This window comes from Ixodes scapularis, unplaced genomic scaffold, assembly GCF_016920785.2.
Source record: "Ixodes scapularis isolate PalLabHiFi unplaced genomic scaffold, ASM1692078v2 PGA_scaffold12__126_contigs__length_90152505, whole genome shotgun sequence".
In the NCBI taxonomy this organism is placed as follows: domain Eukaryota; kingdom Metazoa; phylum Arthropoda; class Arachnida; order Ixodida; family Ixodidae; genus Ixodes; species Ixodes scapularis.
This window is the reverse complement of record NW_024609838.1, coordinates 12997756-13019223: the sequence shown is the minus strand read 5'-3', so window position 1 is coordinate 13019223 and position 21468 is coordinate 12997756.

The window sequence follows — 21468 nt, the reverse complement described above, 5'->3', positions numbered from 1 at the left end:
AGGGACGGGAATTTAGAAAAATACAAAAAAACAATTAGTACAAATATCAAAATGCTCTCCTCGAATATGATACTAGACATACCCAGCTACATTCTAAACGAAAATCTGATATTCTCAGGCGATGTTTGTGGCTTCCCGAGCCGGGCGGAACTGCCAAGAAAAACGTTGGGACTTGGTCTCCAGAGTGAAAAGACGCGGTTTTCGGTGCTAGGGACGGGAATTTAGAAAAATAAAGAAAAATAATTAGTACAAATATCAAAATGCTCTCCTCGAATATGATACTAGACATACCCAGCTACATTCTAAACGAAAATCTGATATTCTCAGGCGATGTTTGTGGCTTCCCGAGCCGGGCGGAACTGCCAAGAAAAACGTTGGGACTTGGTCTCCAGAGTGAAAAGACGCGGTTTTCGGTGCTAGGGACGGGAATTTAGAAATATAAAGAAAAATAATTAGTAAAAATATCAAAATGCTCTCCTCGAATATGATACTAGACATACCCAGCTACATTCTAAACGAAAATCTGATATTCTCAGGCGATGTTTGTGGCTTCCCGAGCCGGGCGGAACTGCCAAGAAAAACGTTGGGACTTGGTCTCCAGAGTGAAAAGACGCGGTTTTCGGTGCTAGGGACGGGAATTTAGAAATATAAAGAAAAATAATTAGTACAAATATCAAAATGCTCTCCTCGAATATGATACTAGACATACCCAGCTACATTCTAAACGAAAATCTGATATTCTCAGGCGATGTTTGTGGCTTCCCGAGCCGGGCGGAACTGCCAAAAAAAACGTTGGGACTTGGTCTCCAGAGTGAAAAGACGCGGTTTTCGGTGCTAGGGACGGGAATTTAGAAATATAAAGAAAAATAATTAGTACAAATATCAAAATGCTCTCCTCGAATATGATACTAGACATACCCAGCTACATTCTAAACGAAAATCTGATATTCTCAGGCGATGTTTGCGGCTTCCCGAGCCGGGCGGAACTGCCAAGAAAAACGTTGGGACTTGGTCTCCAGAGTGAAAAGACGCGGTTTTCGGTGCTAGGGACGGGAATTTAGAAAAATAAAGAAAAATAATTAGTACAAATATCAAAATGCTCTCCTCGAATATGATACTAGACATACCCAGCTACATTCTAAACGAAAATCTGATATTCTCAGGCGATGTTTCTGGCTTCCCGAGCCGGGCGGAACTGCCAAGAAAAACGTTGGGACTTGGTCTCCAGAGTGAAAAGACGCGGTTTTCGGTGCTAGGGACGGGAATTTAGAAAAATAAAGAAAAATAATTAGTACAAATATCAAAATGCTCTCCTCGAATATGATACTAGACATACCCAGCTACATTCTAAACGAAAATCTGATATTCTCAGGCGATGTTTGTGGCTTCCCGAGCCGGGCGGAACTGCCAAGAAAAACGTTGGGACTTGGTCTCCAGAGTGAAAAGACCTGGTTTTCGGTGCTAGGGACGGGAATTTAGAAAAATACAAAAAAACAATTAGTACAAATATCAAAATGCTCTCCTCGAATATGATACTAGACATACCCAGCTACATTCTAAACGAAAATCTGCTATTCTCAGGCGATGTTTCTGGCTTCCCGAGCCGGGCGGAACTGCCAAGAAAAACGTTGGGACTTGGTCTCCAGAGTGAAAAGACGCGGATTTCGGTGCCAAGTACGGGAATTTAGAAAAATAAAGAAAAAGAATTAGTATAAATATCAAAATGCTCTCCTCGAATATGATACTAGACATACCCAGCTACATTCTAAACGAAAATCTGATATTCTCAGGCGATGTTTGTGGCTTCCCGAGCCGGGCGGAACTGCCAAGAAAAACGTTGGGACTTGGTCTCCAGAGTGAAAAGACGCGGTTTTCGGTGCCAGGTACGGGAATTTAGAAAAATACAGAAAAACAATTAGTACAAATATCAAAATGCTCTCTTCGAATATGATACTAGACATACCCAGCTACATTCTAAACGAAAATCTGATATTCTCAGGCGATGTTTGTGGCTTCCCGAGCCGGGCGGAACTGCCAAGAAAAACGTTGGGACTTGGTTTCCAGAGTGAAAAGACGCGGTTTTCGATGCCAGGTACGGGAATTTAGAAAAATAAAGAAAAATAATTAGTATAAATATCAAAATGCTCTCCTCGAATATGATACTAGACATACCCAGCTACATTCTAAACGAAAATCTGATATTCTCAGGCGATGTTTCTGGCTTCCCGAGCCGGGCGGAACTGCCAAGAAAAACGTTGGGACTTGGTCTCCAGAGTGAAAAGACGCGGATTTCGGTGCTAGGGACGGGAATTTAGAAAAATACAAAAAAACAATTAGTACAAATATCAAAATGCTCTCCTCGAATATGATACTAGACATACCCAGCTACATTCTAAACGAAAATCTGATATTCTCAGGCGATGTTTGTGGCTTCCCGAGCCGGGCGGAACTGCCAAGAAAAACGTTGGGACTTGGTCTCCAGAGTGAAAAGACGCGGATTTCGGTGCCAAGTACGGGAATTTAGAAAAATAAAGAAAAAGAATTAGTATAAATATCAAAATGCTCTCCTCGAATATGATACTAGACATACCCAGCTACATTCTAAACGAAAATCTGATATTCTCAGGCGATGTTTGTGGCTTCCCGAGCCGGGCGGAACTGCCAAGAAAAACGTTGGGACTTGGTCTCCAGAGTGAAAAGACGCGGTTTTCGGTGCCAGGTACGGGAATTTAGAAAAATACAGAAAAACAATTAGTACAAATATCAAAATACTCTCCTCGAATATGATACTAGACATACCCAGCTACATTCTAAACGAAAATCTGATATTCTCAGGCGATGTTTGTGGCTTCCCGAGCCGGGCGGAACTGCCAAGAAAAACGTTGGGACTTGGTCTCCAGAGTGAAAAGACGCGGTTTTCGATGCCAGGTACGGGAATTTAGAAAAATAAAGAAAAATAATTAGTATAAATATCAAAATGCTCTCCTCGAATATGATACTAGACATACCCAGCTACATTCTAAACGAAAATCTGATATTCTCAGGCGATGTTTCTGGCTTCCCGAGCCGGGCGGAACTGCCAAGAAAAACGTTGGGACTTGGTCTCCAGAGTGAAAAGACGCGGATTTCGGTGCTAGGGACGGGAATTTAGAAAAATACAAAAAAACAATTAGTACAAATATCAAAATGCTCTCCTCGAATATGATACTAGACATACCCAGCTACATTCTAAACGAAAATCTGATATTCTCAGGCGATGTTTGTGGCTTCCCGAGCCGGGCGGAACTGCCAAGAAAAACGTTGGGACTTGGTCTCCAGAGTGAAAAGACGCGGTTTTCGGTGCTAGGGACGGGAATTTAGAAAAATAAAGAAAAATAATTAGTACAAATATCAAAATGCTCTCCTCGAATATGATACTAGACATACCCAGCTACATTCTAAACGAAAATCTGATATTCTCAGGCGATGTTTGTGGCTTCCCGAGCCGGGCGGAACTGCCAAGAAAAACGTTGGGACTTGGTCTCCAGAGTGAAAAGACGCGGTTTTCGGTGCTAGGGACGGGAATTTAGAAATATAAAGAAAAATAATTAGTACAAATATCAAAATGCTCTCCTCGAATATGATACTAGACATACCCAGCTACATTCTAAACGAAAATCTGATATTCTCAGGCGATGTTTGTGGCTTCCCGAGCCGGGCGGAACTGCCAAAAAAAACGTTGGGACTTGGTCTCCAGAGTGAAAAGACGCGGTTTTCGGTGCTAGGGACGGGAATTTAGAAATATAAAGAAAAATAATTAGTACAAATATCAAAATGCTCTCCTCGAATATGATACTAGACATACCCAGCTACATTCTAAACGAAAATCTGATATTCTCAGGCGATGTTTGCGGCTTCCCGAGCCGGGCGGAACTGCCAAGAAAAACGTTGGGACTTGGTCTCCAGAGTGAAAAGACGCGGTTTTCGGTGCTAGGGACGGGAATTTAGAAAAATAAAGAAAAATAATTAGTACAAATATCAAAATGCTCTCCTCGAATATGATACTAGACATACCCAGCTACATTCTAAACGAAAATCTGATATTCTCAGGCGATGTTTCTGGCTTCCCGAGCCGGGCGGAACTGCCAAGAAAAACGTTGGGACTTGGTCTCCAGAGTGAAAAGACGCGGTTTTCGGTGCTAGGGACGGGAATTTAGAAAAATAAAGAAAAATAATTAGTACAAATATCAAAATGCTCTCCTCGAATATGATACTAGACATACCCAGCTACATTCTAAACGAAAATCTGATATTCTCAGGCGATGTTTGTGGCTTCCCGAGCCGGGCGGAACTGCCAAGAAAAACGTTGGGACTTGGTCTCCAGAGTGAAAAGACGCGGTTTTCGGTGCTAGGGACGGGAATTTAGAAAAATACAAAAAAACAATTAGTACAAATATCAAAATGCTCTCCTCGAATATGATACTAGACATACCCAGCTACATTCTAAACGAAAATCTGCTATTCTCAGGCGATGTTTCTGGCTTCCCGAGCCGGGCGGAACTGCCAAGAAAAACGTTGGGACTTGGTCTCCAGAGTGAAAAGACGCGGATTTCGGTGCCAAGTACGGGAATTTAGAAAAATAAAGAAAAAGAATTAGTATAAATATCAAAATGCTCTCCTCGAATATGATACTAGACATACCCAGCTACATTCTAAACGAAAATCTGATATTCTCAGGCGATGTTTGTGGCTTCCCGAGCCGGGCGGAACTGCCAAGAAAAACGTTGGGACTTGGTCTCCAGAGTGAAAAGACGCGGTTTTCGGTGCCAGGTACGGGAATTTAGAAAAATACAGAAAAACAATTAGTACAAATATCAAAATGCTCTCTTCGAATATGATACTAGACATACCCAGCTACATTCTAAACGAAAATCTGATATTCTCAGGCGATGTTTGTGGCTTCCCGAGCCGGGCGGAACTGCCAAGAAAAACGTTGGGACTTGGTTTCCAGAGTGAAAAGACGCGGTTTTCGATGCCAGGTACGGGAATTTAGAAAAATAAAGAAAAATAATTAGTATAAATATCAAAATGCTCTCCTCGAATATGATACTAGACATACCCAGCTACATTCTAAACGAAAATCTGATATTCTCAGGCGATGTTTCTGGCTTCCCGAGCCGGGCGGAACTGCCAAGAAAAACGTTGGGACTTGGTCTCCAGAGTGAAAAGACGCGGATTTCGGTGCTAGGGACGGGAATTTAGAAAAATACAAAAAAACAATTAGTACAAATATCAAAATGCTCTCCTCGAATATGATACTAGACATACCCAGCTACATTCTAAACGAAAATCTGATATTCTCAGGCGATGTTTGTGGCTTCCCGAGCCGGGCGGAACTGCCAAGAAAAACGTTGGGACTTGGTCTCCAGAGTGAAAAGACGCGGATTTCGGTGCCAAGTACGGGAATTTAGAAAAATAAAGAAAAAGAATTAGTATAAATATCAAAATGCTCTCCTCGAATATGATACTAGACATACCCAGCTACATTCTAAACGAAAATCTGATATTCTCAGGCGATGTTTGTGGCTTCCCGAGCCGGGCGGAACTGCCAAGAAAAACGTTGGGACTTGGTCTCCAGAGTGAAAAGACGCGGTTTTCGGTGCCAGGTACGGGAATTTAGAAAAATACAGAAAAACAATTAGTACAAATATCAAAATACTCTCCTCGAATATGATACTAGACATACCCAGCTACATTCTAAACGAAAATCTGATATTCTCAGGCGATGTTTGTGGCTTCCCGAGCCGGGCGGAACTGCCAAGAAAAACGTTGGGACTTGGTCTCCAGAGTGAAAAGACGCGGTTTTCGATGCCAGGTACGGGAATTTAGAAAAATAAAGAAAAATAATTAGTATAAATATCAAAATGCTCTCCTCGAATATGATACTAGACATACCCAGCTACATTCTAAACGAAAATCTGATATTCTCAGGCGATGTTTCTGGCTTCCCGAGCCGGGCGGAACTGCCAAGAAAAACGTTGGGACTTGGTCTCCAGAGTGAAAAGACGCGGATTTCGGTGCTAGGGACGGGAATTTAGAAAAATACAAAAAAACAATTAGTACAAATATCAAAATGCTCTCCTCGAATATGATACTAGACATACCCAGCTACATTCTAAACGAAAATCTGATATTCTCAGGCGATGTTTGTGGCTTCCCGAGCCGGGCGGAACTGCCAAGAAAAACGTTGGGACTTGGTCTCCAGAGTGAAAAGACGCGGTTTTCGGTGCTAGGGACGGGAATTTAGAAAAATAAAGAAAAATAATTAGTACAAATATCAAAATGCTCTCCTCGAATATGATACTAGACATACCCAGCTACATTCTAAACGAAAATCTGATATTCTCAGGCGATGTTTGTGGCTTCCCGAGCCGGGCGGAACTGCCAAGAAAAACGTTGGGACTTGGTCTCCAGAGTGAAAAGACGCGGTTTTCGGTGCTAGGGACGGGAATTTAGAAATATAAAGAAAAATAATTAGTACAAATATCAAAATGCTCTCCTCGAATATGATACTAGACATACCCAGCTACATTCTAAACGAAAATCTGATATTCTCAGGCGATGTTTGTGGCTTCCCGAGCCGGGCGGAACTGCCAAGAAAAACGTTGGGACTTGGTCTCCAGAGTGAAAAGACGCGGTTTTCGGTGCTAGGGACCGGAATTTAGAAATATAAAGAAAAATAATTAGTACAAATATCAAAATGCTCTCCTCGAATATGATACTAGACATACCCAGCTACATTCTAAACGAAAATCTGATATTCTCAGGCGATGTTTGTGGCTTCCCGAGCCGGGCGGAACTGCCAAAAAAAGCGTTGGGACTTGGTCTCCAGAGTGAAAAGACGCGGTTTTCGGTGCTAGGGACGGGAATTTAGAAATATAAAGAAAAATAATTAGTACAAATATCAAAATGCTCTCCTCGAATATGATACTAGACATACCCAGCTACATTCTAAACGAAAATCTGATATTCTCAGGCGATGTTTGCGGCTTCCCGAGCCGGGCGGAACTGCCAAGAAAAACGTTGGGACTTGGTCTCCAGAGTGAAAAGACGCGGTTTTCGGTGCTAGGGACGGGAATTTAGAAAAATAAAGAAAAATAATTAGTACAAATATCAAAATGCTCTCCTCGAATATGATACTAGACATACCCAGCTACATTCTAAACGAAAATCTGATATTCTCAGGCGATGTTTGTGGCTTCCCGAGCCGGGCGGAACTGCCAAGAAAAACGTTGGGACTTGGTCTCCAGAGTGAAAAGACGCGGTTTTCGGTGCTAGGGACGGGAATTTAGAAATATAAAGAAAAATAATTAGTACAAATATCAAAATGCTCTCCTCGAATATGATACTAGACATACCCAGCTACATTCTAAACGAAAATCTGATATTCTCAGGCGATGTTTGTGGCTTCCCGAGCCGGGCGGAACTGCCAAGAAAAACGTTGGGACTTGGTCTCCAGAGTGAAAAGACGCGGTTTTCGGTGCTAGGGACGGGAATTTAGAAATATAAAGAAAAATAATTAGTACAAATATCAAAATGCTCTCCTCGAATATGATACTAGACATACCCAGCTACATTCTAAACGAAAATCTGATATTCTCAGGCGATGTTTGTGGCTTCCCGAGCCGGGCGGAACTGCCAAGAAAAACGTTGGGACTTGGTCTCCAGAGTGAAAAGACGCGGTTTTCGGTGCTAGGGACGGGAATTTAGAAATATAAAGAAAAATAATTAGTACAAATATCAAAATGCTCTCCTCGAATATGATACTAGACATACCCAGCTACATTCTAAACGAAAATCTGATATTCTCAGGCGATGTTTGTGGCTTCCCGAGCCGGGAGGAACTGCCAAGAAAAACGTTGGGACTTGGTCTCCAGAGTGAAAAGACGCGGTTTTCGGTGCTAGGGACGGGAATTTAGAAAAATAAAGAAAAATAATTAGTACAAATATCAAAATGCTCTCCTCGAATATGATACTAGACATACCCAGCTACATTCTAAACGAAAATCTGATATTCTCAGGCGATGTTTGCGGCTTCCCGAGCCGGGCGGAACTGCCAAGAAAAACGTTGGGACTTGGTCTACAGAGTGAAAAGACGCGGTTTTCGGTGCTAGGGACGGGAATTTAGAAAAATACAAAAAAACAATTAGTACAAATATCAAAATGCTCTCCTCGAATATGATACTAGACATACCCAGCTACATTCTAAACGAAAATCTGATATTCTCAGGCGATGTTTGCGGCTTCCCGAGCCGGGCGGAACTGCCAAGAAAAACGTTGGGACTTGGTCTCCAGAGTGAAAAGACGCGGTTTTCGGTGCTAGGGACGGGAATTTAGAAATATAAAGAAAAATAATTAGTACAAATATCAAAATGCTCTCCTCGAATATGATACTAGACATACCCAGCTACATTCTAAACGAAAATCTGATATTCTCAGGCGATGTTTGCGGCTTCCCGAGCCGGGCGGAACTGCCAAGAAAAACGTTGGGACTTGGTCTACAGAGTGAAAAGACGCGGTTTTCGGTGCTAGGGACGGGAATTTAGAAAAATACAAAAAAACAATTAGTACAAATATCAAAATGCTCTCCTCGAATATGATACTAGACATACCCAGCTACATTCTAAACGAAAATCTGATATTCTCAGGCGATGTTTGCGGCTTCCCGAGCCGGGCGGAACTGCCAAGAAAAACGTTGGGACTTGGTCTCCAGAGTGAAAAGACGCGGTTTTCGGTGCTAGGGACGGGAATTTAGAAATATAAAGAAAAATAATTAGTACAAATATCAAAATGCTCTCCTCGAATATGATACTAGACATACCCAGCTACATTCTAAACGAAAATCTGATATTCTCAGGCGATGTTTGCGGCTTCCCGAGCCGGGCGGAACTGCCAAGAAAAACGTTGGGACTTGGTCTCCAGAGTGAAAAGACGCGGTTTTCGGTGCTAGGGACGGGAATTTAGAAATATAAAGAAAAATAATTAGTACAAATATCAAAATGCTCTCCTCGAATATGATACTAGACATACCCAGCTACATTCTAAACGAAAATCTGATATTCTCAGGCGATGTTTCTGGCTTCCCGAGCCGGGCGGAACTGCCAAGAAAAACGTTGGGACTTGGTCTACAGAGTGAAAAGACGCGGTTTTCGGTGCTAGGGACGGGAATTTAGAAATATAAAGAAAAATAATTAGTACAAATATCAAAATGCTCTCCTCGAATATGATACTAGACATACCCAGCTACATTCTAAACGAAAATCTGATATTCTCAGGCGATGTTTCTGGCTTCCCGAGCCGGGCGAAACTGCCAAGAAAAACGTTGGGACTTGGTCTACAGAGTGAAAAGACGCGGTTTTCGGTGCTAGGGACGGGAATTTAGAAATATAAAGAAAAACAATTAGTACAAATATCAAAATGCTCTCCTCGAATATGATACTAGACATACCCAGCTACATTCTAAACGAAAATCTGATATTCTCAGGCGATGTTTGCGGCTTCCCGAGCCGGGCGGAACTGCCAAGAAAAACGTTGGGACTTGGTCTCCAGAGTGAAAAGACGCGGTTTTCGGTGCTAGGGACGGGAATTTAGAAATATAAAGAAAAATAATTAGTACAAATATCAAAATGCTCTCCTCGAATATGATACTAGACATACCCAGCTACATTCTAAACGAAAATCTGATATTCTCAGGCGATGTTTGCGGCTTCCCGAGCCGGGCGGAACTGCCAAGAAAAACGTTGGGACTTGGTCTCCAGAGTGAAAAGACGCGGTTTTCGGTGCTAGGGACGGGAATTTAGAAAAATAAAGAAAAATAATTAGTACAAATATCAAAATGCTCTCCTCGAATATGATACTAGACATACCCAGCTACATTCTAAACGAAAATCTGATATTCTCAGGCGATGTTTGCGGCTTCCCGAGCCGGGCGGAACTGCCAAGAAAAACGTTGGGACTTGGTCTACAGAGTGAAAAGACGCGGTTTTCGGTGCTAGGGACGGGAATTTAGAAAAATACAAAAAAACAATTAGTACAAATATCAAAATGCTCTCCTGGAATATGATACTAGACATACCCAGCTACATTCTAAACGAAAATCTGATATTCTCAGGCGATGTTTCTGGCTTCCCGAGCCGGGCGGAACTGCCAAGAAAAACGTTGGGACTTGGTCTACAGAGTGAAAAGACGCGGTTTTCGGTGCTAGGGACGGGAATTTAGAAAAATACAAAAAAACAATTAGTACAAATATCAAAATGCTCTCCTCGAATATGATACTAGACATACCCAGCTACATTCTAAACGAAAATCTGATATTCTCAGGCGATGTTTCTGGCTTCCCGAGCCGGGCGGAACTGCCAAGAAAAACGTTGGGACTTGGTCTACAGAGTGAAAAGACGCGGTTTTCGGTGCTAGGGACGGGAATTTAGAAATATAAAGAAAAATAATTAGTACAAATATCAAAATGCTCTCCTCGAATATGATACTAGACATACCCAGCTACATTCTAAACGAAAATCTGATATTCTCAGGCGATGTTTCTGGCTTCCCGAGCCGGGCGGAACTGCCAAGAAAAACGTTGGGACTTGGTCTCCAGAGTGAAAAGACGCGGTTTTCGGTGCTAGGGACGGGAATTTAGAAATATAAAGAAAAATAATTAGTACAAATATCAAAATGCTCTCCTCGAATATGATACTAGACATACCCAGCTACATTCTAAACGAAAATCTGATATTCTCAGGCGATGTTTGTGGCTTCCCGAGCCGGGCGGAACTGCCAAGAAAAACGTTGCGACTTGGTGTCCAGAGTGAAAAGACGCGGTTTTCGGTGCTAGGGACGGGAATTTAGAAATATAAAGAAAAATAATTTGTACAAATATCAAAATGCTCTCCTCGAATATGATACTAGACATACCCAGCTACATTCTAAACGAAAATCTGATATTCTCAGGCGATGTTTGTGGCTTCCCGAGCCGGGAGGAACTGCCAAGAAAAACGTTGGGACTTGGTCTCCAGAGTGAAAAGACGCGGTTTTCGGTGCAAGGGACGGGAATTTAGAAAAATAAAGAAAAATAATTAGTACAAATATCAAAATGCTCTCCTCGAATATGATACTAGACATACCCAGCTACATTCTAAACGAAAATCTGATATTCTCAGGCGATGTTTGCGGCTTCCCGAGCCGGGCGGAACTGCCAAGAAAAACGTTGGGACTTGGTCTCCAGAGTGAAAAGACGCGGTTTTCGGTGCTAGGGACGGGAATTTAGAAATATAAAGAAAAATAATTAGTACAAATATCAAAATGCTCTCCTCGAATATGATACTAGACATACCCAGCTACATTCTAAACGAAAATCTGATATTCTCAGGCGATGTTTGTGGCTTCCCGAGCCGGGAGGAACTGCCAAGAAAAACGTTGGGACTTGGTCTACAGAGTGAAAAGACGCGGTTTTCGGTGCTAGGGACGGGAATTTAGAAAAATAAAGAAAAATAATTAGTACAAATATCAAAATGCTCTCCTCGAATATGATACTAGACATACCCAGCTACATTCTAAACGAAAATCTGATATTCTCAGGCGATGTTTGTGGCTTCCCGAGCCGGGAGGAACTGCCAAGAAAAACGTTGGGACTTGGTCTACAGAGTGAAAAGACGCGGTTTTCGGTGCTAGGGACGGGAATTTAGAAATATAAAGAAAAATAATTAGTACAAATATCAAAATGCTCTCCTCGAATATGATACTAGACATACCCAGCTACATTCTAAACGAAAATCTGATATTCTCAGGCGATGTTTGTGGCTTCCCGAGCCGGGCGGAACTGCCAAGAAAAACGTTGGGACTTGGTCTACAGAGTGAAAAGACGCGGTTTTCGGTGCTAGGGACGGGAATTTAGAAAAATAAAGAAAAATAATTAGTACAAATATCAAAATGCTCTCCTCGAATATGATACTAGACATACCCAGCTACATTCTAAACGAAAATCTGATATTCTCAGGCGATGTTTGCGGCTTCCCGAGCCGGGCGGAACTGCCAAGAAAAACGTTGGGACTTGGTCTACAGAGTGAAAAGACGCGGTTTTCGGTGCTAGGGACGGGAATTTAGAAATATAAAGAAAAATAATTAGTACAAATATCAAAATGCTCTCCTCGAATATGATACTAGACATACCCAGCTACATTCTAAACGAAAATCTGATATTCTCTGGCGATGTTTGTGGCTTCCCGAGCCGGGAGGATCTGCCAAGATAAACGTTGGGACTTGGTCTACAGAGTGAAAAGACGCGGTTTTCGGTGCTAGGGACGGGAATTTAGAAAAATAAAGAAAAATAATTAGTACAAATATCAAAATGCTCTCCTCGAATATGATACTAGACATACCCAGCTACATTCTAAACGAAAATCTGATATTCTCAGGCGATGTTTGTGGCTTCCCGAGCCGGGAGGAACTGCCAAGAAAAACGTTGGGACTTGGTCTACAGAGTGAAAAGACGCGTTTTTCGGTGCTAGGGACGGGAATTTAGAAATATAAAGAAAAATAATTAGTACAAATATCAAAATGCTCTCCTCGAATATGATACTAGACATACCCAGCTACATTCTAAACGAAAATCTGATATTCTCAGGCGATGTTTGTGGCTTCCCGAGCCGGGCGGAACTGCCAAGAAAAACGTTGGGACTTGGTCTACAGAGTGAAAAGACGCGGTTTTCGGTGCTAGGGACGGGAATTTAGAAAAATAAAGAAAAATAATTAGTACAAATATCAAAATGCTCTCCTCGAATATGATACTAGACATACCCAGCTACATTCTAAACGAAAATCTGATATTCTCAGGCGATGTTTGCGGCTTCCCGAGCCGGGCGGAACTGCCAAGAAAAACGTTGGGACTTGGTCTACAGAGTGAAAAGACGCGGTTTTCGGTGCTAGGGACGGGAATTTAGAAATATAAAGAAAAATAATTAGTACAAATATCAAAATGCTCTCCTCGAATATGATACTAGACATACCCAGCTACATTCTAAACGAAAATCTGATATTCTCAGGCGATGTTTGTGGCTTCCCGAGCCGGGCGGAACTGCCAAGAAAAACGTTGGGACTTGGTCTCCAGAGTGAAAAGACGCGGTTTTCGGTGCTAGGGACGGGAATTTAGAGATATAAAGAAAAATAATTAGTACAAATATCAAAATGCTCTCCTCGAATATGATACTAGACATACCCAGCTACATTCTAAATGAAAATCTGATATTCTCAGGCGATGTTTGTGGCTTCCCGAGCCGGGCGGAACTGCCAAGAAAAACGTTGGGACTTGGTCTCCAGAGTGAAAAGACGCGGTTTTCGGTGCTAGGGACGGGAATTTAGAAATATAAAGAAAAATAATTAGTACAAATATCAAAATGCTCTCCTCGAATATGATACTAGACATACCCAGCTACATTCTAAACGAAAATCTGATATTCTCAGGCGATGTTTGCGGCTTCCCGAGCCGGGCGGAACTGCCAAGAAAAACGTTGGGACTTGGTCTCCAGAGTGAAAAGACGCGGTTTTCGGTGCTAGGGACGGGAATTTAGAAATATAAAGAAAAATAATTAGTACAAATATCAAAATGCTCTCCTCGAATATGATACTAGACATACCCAGCTACATTCTAAACGAAAATCTGATATTCTCAGGCGATGTTTGTGGCTTCCCGAGCCGGGCGGAACTGCCAAGGAAAACGTTGGGACTTGGTCTCCAGAGTGAAAAGACGCGGTTTTCGGTGCTAGGGACGGGAATTTAGAAAAATAAAGAAAAATAATTAGTACAAATATCAAAATGCTCTCCTCGAATATGATACTAGACATACCCAGCTACATTCTAAACGAAAATCTGATATTCTCAGGCGATGTTTGTGGCTTCCCGAGCCGGGCGGAACTGCCAAGAAAAACGTTGGGACTTGGTCTACAGAGTGAAAAGACGCGGTTTTCGGTGCTAGGGACGGGAATTTAGAAAAATACAAAAAAACAATTAGTACAAATATCAAAATGCTCTCCTCGAATATGATACTAGACATACCCAGCTACATTCTAAACGAAAATCTGATATTCTCAGGCGATGTTTGTGGCTTCCCGAGCCGGGCGGAACTGCCAAGAAAAACGTTGGGACTTGGTCTCCAGAGTGAAAAGACGCGGTTTTCGGTGCTAGGGACGGGAATTTAGAAATATAAAGAAAAATAATTTGTACAAATATCAAAATGCTCTCCTCGAATATGATACTAGACATACCCAGCTACATTCTAAACGAAAATCTGATATTCTCAGGCGATGTTTGTGGCTTCCCGAGCCGGGAGGAACTGCCAAGAAAAACGTTGGGACTTGGTCTCCAGAGTGAAAAGACGCGGTTTTCGGTGCTAGGGACGGGAATTTAGAAAAATAAAGAAAAATAATTAGTACAAATATCAAAATGCTCTCCTCGAATATGATACTAGACATACCCAGCTACATTCTAAACGAAAATCTGATATTCTCAGGCGATGTTTGCGGCTTCCCGAGCCGGGCGGAACTGCCAAGAAAAACGTTGGGACTTGGTCTCCAGAGTGAAAAGACGCGGTTTTCGGTGCTAGGGACGGGAATTTAGAAATATAAAGAAAAATAATTAGTACAAATATCAAAATGCTCTCCTCGAATATGATACTAGACATACCCAGCTACATTCTAAACGAAAATCTGATATTCTCAGGCGATGTTTGTGGCTTCCCGAGCCGGGAGGAACTGCCAAGAAAAACGTTGGGACTTGGTCTACAGAGTGAAAAGACGCGGTTTTCGGTGCTAGGGACGGGAATTTAGAAAAATAAAGAAAAATAATTAGTACAAATATCAAAATGCTCTCCTCGAATATGATACTAGACATACCCAGCTACATTCTAAACGAAAATCTGATATTCTCAGGCGATGTTTGTGGCTTCCCGAGCCGGGAGGAACTGCCAAGAAAAACGTTGGGACTTGGTCTACAGAGTGAAAAGACGCGGTTTTCGGTGCTAGGGACGGGAATTTAGAAATATAAAGACAAATAATTAGTACAAATATCAAAATGCTCTCCTCGAATATGATACTAGACATACCCAGCTACATTCTAAACGAAAATCTGATATTCTCAGGCGATGTTTGTGGCTTCCCGAGCCGGGCGGAACTGCCAAGAAAAACGTTGGGACTTGGTCTACAGAGTGAAAAGACGCGGTTTTCGGTGCTAGGGACGGGAATTTAGAAAAATAAAGAAAAATAATTAGTACAAATATCAAAATGCTCTCCTCGAATATGATACTAGACATACCCAGCTACATTCTAAACGAAAATCTGATATTCTCAGGCGATGTTTGCGGCTTCCCGAGCCGGGCGGAACTGCCAAGAAAAACGTTGGGACTTGGTCTACAGAGTGAAAAGACGCGGTTTTCGGTGCTAGGGACGGGAATTTAGAAATATAAAGAAAAATAATTAGTACAAATATCAAAATGCTCTCCTCGAATATGATACTAGACATACCCAGCTACATTCTAAACGAAAATCTGATATTCTCTGGCGATGTTTGTGGCTTCCCGAGCCGGGAGGATCTGCCAAGAAAAACGTTGGGACTTGGTCTACAGAGTGAAAAGACGCGGTTTTCGGTGCTAGGGACGGGAATTTAGAAAAATAAAGAAAAATAATTAGTACAAATATCAAAATGCTCTCCTCGAATATGATACTAGACATACCCAGCTACATTCTAAACGAAAATCTGATATTCTCAGGCGATGTTTGTGGCTTCCCGAGCCGGGAGGAACTGCCAAGAAAAACGTTGGGACTTGGTCTACAGAGTGAAAAGACGCGGTTTTCGGTGCTAGGGACGGGAATTTAGAAATATAAAGAAAAATAATTAGTACAAATATCAAAATGCTCTCCTCGAATATGATACTAGACATACCCAGCTACATTCTAAACGAAAATCTGAAATTCTCAGGCGATGTTTGTGGCTTCCCGAGCCGGGCGGAACTGCCAAGAAAAACGTTGGGACTTGGTCTACAGAGTGAAAAGACGCGGTTTTCGGTGCTAGGGACGGGAATTTAGAAAAATAAAGAAAAATAATTAGTACAAATATCAAAATGCTCTCCTCGAATATGATACTAGACATACCCAGCTACATTCTAAACGAAAATCTGATATTCTCAGGCGATGTTTGCGGCTTCCCGAGCCGGGCGGAACTGCCAAGAAAAACGTTGGGACTTGGTCTCCAGAGTGAAAAGACGCGGTTTTCGGTGCTAGGGACGGGAATTTAGAAATAAAAAGAAAAATAATTAGTACAAATATCAAAATGCTCTCCTCGAATATGATACTAGACATACCCAGCTACATTCTAAACGAAAATCTGATATTCTCAGGCGATGTTTGTGGCTTCCCGAGCCGGGCGGAACTGCCAAGAAAAACGTTGGGACTTGGTCTCCAGAGTGAAAAGACGCGGTTTTCGGTGCTAGGGACGGGAATTTAGAAATATAAAGAAAAATAATTTGTACAAATATCAAAATGCTCTCCTCGAATATGATACTAGACATACCCAGCTACATTCTAAACGAAAATCTGATATTCTCAGGCGATGTTTGTGGCTTCCCGAGCCGGGAGGAACTGCCAAGAAAAACGTTGGGACTTGGTCTCCAGAGTGAAAAGACGCGGTTTTCGGTGCTAGGGACGGGAATTTAGAAAAATAAAGAAAAATAATTAGTACAAATATCAAAATGCTCTCCTCGAATATGATACTAGACATACCCAGCTACATTCTAAACGAAAATCTGATATTCTCAGGCGATGTTTGCGGCTTCCCGAGCCGGGCGGAACTGCCAAGAAAAACGTTGGGACTTGGTCTCCAGAGTGAAAAGACGCGGTTTTCGGTGCTAGGGACGGGAATTTAGAAATATAAAGAAAAATAATTAGTACAAATATCAAAATGCTCTCCTCGAATATGATACTAGACATACCCAGCTACATTCTAAACGAAAATCTGATATTCTCAGGCGATGTTTGTGGCTTCCCGAGCCGGGAGGAACTGCCAAGAAAAACGTTGGGACTTGGTCTACAGAGTGAAAAGACGCGGTTTTCGGTGCTAGGGACGGGAATTTAGAAAAATAAAGAAAAATAATTAGTACAAATATCAAAATGCTCTCCTCGAATATGATACTAGACATACCCAGCTACATTCTAAACGAAAATCTGATATTCTCAGGCGATGTTTGTGGCTTCCCGAGCCGGGAGGAACTGCCAAGAAAAACGTTGGGACTTGGTCTACAGAGTGAAAAGACGCGGTTTTCGGTGCTAGGGACGGGAATTTAGAAATATAAAGACAAATAATTAGTACAAATATCAAAATGCTCTCCTCGAATATGATACTAGACATACCCAGCTACATTCTAAACGAAAATCTGATATTCTCAGGCGATGTTTGTGGCTTCCCGAGCCGGGCGGAACTGCCAAGAAAAACGTTGGGACTTGGTCTACAGAGTGAAAAGACGCGGTTTTCGGTGCTAGGGACGGGAATTTAGAAAAATAAAGAAAAATAATTAGTACAAATATCAAAATGCTCTCCTCGAATATGATACTAGACATACCCAGCTACATTCTAAACGAAAATCTGATATTCTCAGGCGATGTTTGCGGCTTCCCGAGCCGGGCGGAACTGCCAAGAAAAACGTTGGGACTTGGTCTACAGAGTGAAAAGACGCGGTTTTCGGTGCTAGGGACGGGAATTTAGAAATATAAAGAAAAATAATTAGTACAAATATCAAAATGCTCTCCTCGAATATGATACTAGACATACCCAGCTACATTCTAAACGAAAATCTGATATTCTCTGGCGATGTTTGTGGCTTCCCGAGCCGGGAGGATCTGCGAAGAAAAACGTTGGGACTTGGTCTACAGAGTGAAAAGACGCGGTTTTCGGTGCTAGGGACGGGAATTTAGAAAAATAAAGAAAAATAATTAGTACAAATATCAAAATGCTCTCCTCGAATATGATACTAGACATACCCAGCTACATTCTAAACGAAAATCTGATATTCTCAGGCGATGTTTGTGGCTTCCCGAGCCGGGAGGAACTGCCAAGAAAAACGTTGGGACTTGGTCTACAGAGTGAAAAGACGCGGTTTTCGGTGCTAGGGACGGGAATTTAGAAATATAAAGAAAAATAATTAGTACAAATATCAAAATGCTCTCCTCGAATATGATACTAGACATACCCAGCTACATTCTAAACGAAAATCTGAAATTCTCAGGCGATGTTTGTGGCTTCCCGAGCCGGGCGGAACTGCCAAGAAAAACGTTGGGACTTGGTCTACAGAGTGAAAAGACGCGGTTTTCGGTGCTAGGGACGGGAATTTAGAAAAATAAAGAAAAATAATTAGTACAAATATCAAAATGCTCTCCTCGAATATGATACTAGACATACCCAGCTACATTCTAAACGAAAATCTGATATTCTCAGGCGATGTTTGCGGCTTCCCGAGCCGGGCGGAACTGCCAAGAAAAACGTTGGGACTTGGTCTCCAGAGTGAAAAGACGCGGTTTTCGGTGCTAGGGACGGGAATTTAGAAAAATAAAGAAAAATAATTAGTACAAATATCAAAATGCTCTCCTCGAATATGATACTAGACATACCCAGCTACATTCTAAACGAAAATCTGATATTCTCAGGCGATGTTTGCGGCTTCTCGAGCCGGGCGGAACTGCCAAGAAAAACGTTGGGACTTGGTCTACAGAGTGAAAAGACGCGGTTTTCGGTGCTAGGGACGGGAATTTAGAAAAATACAAAAAAACAATTAGTACAAATATCAAAATGCTCTCCTCGAATATGATACTAGACATACCCAGCTACATTCTAAACGAAAATCTGATATTCTCAGGCGATGTTTCTGGCTTCCCGAGCCGGGCGGAACTGCCAAGAAAAACGTTGGGACTTGGTCTACAGAGTGAAAAGACGCGGTTTTCGGTGCTAGGGACGGGAATTTAGAAAAATACAAAAAAACAATTAGTACAAATATCAAAATGCTCTCCTCGAATATGATACTAGACATACCCAGCTACATTCTAAACGAAAATCTGATATTCTCAGGCGATGTTTCTGGCTTCCCGAGCCGGGCGGAACTGCCAAGAAAAACGTTGGGACTTGGTCTACAGAGTGAAAAGACGCGGTTTTCGGTGCTAGGGACGGGAATTTAGAAATATAAAGAAAAATAATTAGTACAAATATCAAAATGCTCTCCTCGAATATGATACTAGACATACCCAGCTACATTCTAAACGAAAATCTGATATTCTCAGGCGATGTTTCTGGCTTCCCGAGCCGAGCGGAACTGCCAAGAAAAACGTTGGGACTTGGTCTCCAGAGTGAAAAGACGCGGTTTTCGGTGCTAGGGACGGGAATTTAGAAATATAAAGAAAAATAATTAGTACAAATATCAAAATGCTCTCCTCGAATATGATACTAGACATACCCAGCTACATTCTAAACGAAAATCTGATATTCTCAGGCGATGTTTGTGGCTTCCCGAGCCGGGCGGAACTGCCAAGAAAAACGTTGGGACTTGGTCTCCAGAGTGAAAAGACGCGGTTTTCGGTGCTAGGGACGGGAATTTAGAAATATAAAGGAAAATAATTTGTACAAATATCAAAATGCTCTCCTCGAATATGATACTAGACATACCCAGCTACATTCTAAACGAAAATCTGATATTCTCAGGCGATGTTTGTGGCTTCCCGAGCCGGGAGGAACTGCCAAGAAAAACGTTGGGACTTGGTCTCCAGAGTGAAAAGACGCGGTTTTCGGTGCTAGGGACGGGAATTTAGAAAAATAAAGAAAAATAATTAGTACAAATATCAAAATGCTCTCCTCGAATATGATACTAGACATACCCAGCTACATTCTAAACGAAAATCTGATATTCTCAGGCGATGTTTGCGGCTTCCCGAGCCGGGCGGAACTGCCAAGAAAAACGTTGGGACTTGGTCTCCAGAGTGAAAAGACGCGGTTTTCGGTGCTAGGGACGGGAATTTAGAAATATAAAGAAAAATAATTAGTACAAATATCAAAATGCTCTCCTCGAATATGATACTAGACATACCCAGCTACATTCTAAACGAAAATCTGATATTCTCAGGCGATGTTTGTGGCTTCCCGAGCCGGGAGGAACTGCCAAGAAAAACGTTGGGACTTGGTCTACAGAGTGAAAAGACGCGGTTTTCGGTGCTAGGGACGGGAATTTAGAAAAATAAAGAAAAATAATTAGTACAAATATCAAAATGCTCTCCTCGAATATGATACTAGACATACCCAGCTACATTCTAAACGAAAATCTGATATTCTCAGGCGATGTTTGTGGCTTCCCGAGCCGGGAGGAACTGCCAAGAAAAACGTTGGGACTTGGTCTACAGAGTGAAAAGACGCGGTTTTCGGTGCTAGGGACGGGAATTTAGAAATATAAAGAAAAATAATTAGTACAAATATCAAAATGCTCTCCTCGAATATGATACTAGACATACCCAGCTACATTCTAAACGAAAATCTGATATTCTCAGGCGATGTTTGTGGCTTCCCGAGCCGGGCGGAACTGCCAAGAAAAACGTTGGGACTTGGTCTACAGAGTGAAAAGACGCGGTTTTCGGTGCTAGGGACGGGAATTTAGAAAAATAAAGAAAAATAATTAGTACAAATATCAAAATGCTCTCCTCGAATATGATACTAGACATACCCAGCTACATTCTAAACGAAAATCTGATATTCTCAGGCGATGTTTGCGGCTTCCCGAGCCGGGCGGAACTGCCAAGAAAAACGTTGGGACTTGGTCTACAGAGTGAAAAGACGCGGTTTTCGGTGCTAGGGACGGGAATTTAGAAATATAAAGAAAAATAATTAGTACAAATATCAAAATGCTCTCCTCGAATATGATACTAGACATACCCAGCTACATTCTAAACGAAAATCTGATATTCTCTGGCGATGTTTGTGGCTTCCCGAGCCGGGAGGATCTGCCAAGATAAACGTTGGGACTTGGTCTACAGAGTGAAAAGACGCGGTTTTCGGTGCTAGGGACGGGAATTTAGAAAAATAAAGAAAAATAATTAGTACAAATATCAAAATGCTCTCCTCGAATATGATACTAGACATACCCAGCTACATTCTAAACGAAAATCTGATATTCTCAGGCGATGTTTGTGGCTTCCCGAGCCGGGAGGAACTGCCAAGAAAAACGTTGGGACTTGGTCTACAGAGTGAAAAGACGCGGTTTTCGGTGCTAGGGACGGGAATTTAGAAATATAAAGAAAAATAATTAGTACAAATATCAAAATGCTCTCCTCGAATATGATACTAGACATACCCAGCTACATTCTAAACGAAAATCTGATATTCTCAGGCGATGTTTGTGGCTTCCCGAGCCGGGCGGAA